The sequence below is a fragment of the Nansenia antarctica genome (genome assembly GCF_963989245.1).
Source record: "Nansenia antarctica genome assembly, chromosome: 1".
NCBI lineage: Eukaryota > Metazoa > Chordata > Actinopteri > Argentiniformes > Microstomatidae > Nansenia > Nansenia antarctica.
In genome coordinates, this window is record NC_137674.1 from 63,972,368 (window position 1) to 63,974,867 (window position 2,500).

Sequence of the window (2,500 nt, forward strand, 5' to 3'; positions counted from 1 at the left end):
CAAGGCATAATGCCGATGACTCTCAAGGGCAGTCTTTTCTGGTGTTTTGGCTCTATGTTGCTCTCCAACACAACCCGCTGTGGCTGTCATTCCACTTCCTGCCATTCAAGCAAAGCAGGGCATCAAAACCAAGATGGCCACCAAAGGAGGCCTGTGACATTAAACCACAGGGGTGTATTTAGGCCTCAATACCACAACCACTAGTACCAACACATAAACATATGGATTCGGAAATTCAAAATACAGCGTTTGGGTGTCCTTTCTCTCCTTAACCCCCCCCCCCCCCTCTCTCTCTCTCTATGCACCCCCTCTCACCACCACAACAGGGGTAGGGCAGTTATCAGTCGCGTCCAGCTGAGCCCAGCCCTCCTACCTGACCCTGCCAGCGGGGAGCGCCGGCTCATGCCTGAGTATCTCTGACCACAACAGCTCAGAAGGAATGAGGAAATCAGGCTATAGTAATCTATGCAGGCCCAGAGCGAAGTGTGTGTGTGTGTGTGTGTGTGTGTGTGTGTCTGTGTGTGTGTGTGTGTGTGTGTGTGTGTGTGTGTGTGCGCGCGCGTGTGTGTGTGTGTGTGTGTGTGTGTGTGTGTGTGTGTGTGTGTATTAGGCTGCCACTTCTGCAACATCCGGCTATAAATCTCTTGTGACACGCCAAACTGAATTTATGAGCCAATCCGCTTGCGACAGTTTTATTTGAAAAAAGGAGAGAGGGGAAAAAACCCTAAACAGTAATTAAAACAACAACAGGTCGCCCAAACCGCTCACACATACAGTACTGCACACCCTTTATTTTAAACATCGCCCAGGACCTTTGACTATTCCTCATGAGCCTTTCAAAATGGAATATATTCCAAATCAAGCCCCTCTAAAGTAAACCCTCATACTCTCAAACCACCTCTCTCTTATTAATAGTATTAGTTGTTGTGTCAATGAGCTATCCTTTACCTATACAACCTCAGGTTAATGTTATGTCATCTTACAATAGCAATTGCAATCAATCCCTAGTACACAATTAAGCGATTTTTTGTCTTTAGCACTGTGACTGCTTGTGGCACTTAAACTCTTATAGGATGTCTTCCTTGCGATGAATATGATGTATACTGCAGTTGTTTTACATTCTAACCATTTAGCAGATGCTTTTATCCAAAGCGACTTACAATTAGAGATTACAGGGACAGTCTCCCTGGAGTAATTTAGGGCTAGGTGCCTTACTCAAGGGCGCACTAGTGGTGGTGTTCCCAGGTGGGATTCATGACTATGACCAACTCACTATCCATTAGGCCACCACTACCCCCTAGTAGTTGTTTCACTTGTTTTAGACAAATGTATTTACTTTAAGTCGCTCTGGATAAGACGGCCTGCTAAATGATTCAAATGTCAGCGGTCTTCACACAAACTTATCCCTCCTATCATCTTAGCTTTGGAGGCACGCTCTTGTGATTAGGTAGTCCTGCTTTGAGGCGGCTGTGGCTCAGGAGGTAGAGCCAGCGTCTAATGATCGTAAGGTCGGCGGTTTGGCGGTTCAGTCCCCGGCTGACCACGTGTCGAGGTGTTCTTGGGCAAGACACTGAACCCCAAATTGCTCCCAATGAGCAGGGCCGGTGCTTTGCATGGTAGCTTGCCGCCATTGTTGTGTGAATGTGTGTGTGAATGGATGAATGAGAGGCCATTGTAAAGCACTTTGGAATAAGGTGCTATATAAGTGCAGTCCATTTACCTGCATGAGACATTTCAACTCAAGGGTCGTTCCTGGACCGCGAGGATGTCCTCTAGGGCATGGGTCTGCCACATGGGAGATCAGTCACATAATGCTCAGGGGTCAAAGGTGAACTAGACAGATGAGAGTAATACTAAAGATGTAGAGTCAACTGACCACAAATATGAACACTGTTTTCAATAAAGTTACAATATATAAAATGTTTGCCCTCTATTATGACTAAAACCAAGATCATTTAGACTACAGCTAGATTACTGCTAGCGACTGGAGAGAAGCTAGTGAACTGAGGTTCTCATGTCACTATTGATGGAGATGAAGTGAGGCAAGAAAGACCCTACTCTCATACCTCAGTGAGTGAGTTGGTGTGTGTGTGTGTGTGTGTGTGTGTGTGTGTGTGTGTGTGTGTGTGTGTGTGTGTGTTTATTGTTACGCTTTTTTGTTTTTTGTGTCATTGTCTCTTTTTTGTCACCCCCTTAACTCTCTCTCTCTCTCTCTCTCTCACTCTCTCTTTCCCTCCCTCCCTCTCTCAGGCAGCTGGTCCTCTCAGACAGTGGGAGCAGGTGTCTCTGGGTCTCTGGGTCTCTGGGGGGGTGTTGGGGTTTCTGCTACAGTATAGATGGAGGCATTCCCATTCTGAAAGTCTGCTTCTGTTTCTGGACTCTCAGACCTCAAACATCCCCCCCGACACCACACACACACACACACACACACACACACACACACACACACACACACACACACGCACACACGCGCACACACACACACACACACACACACACA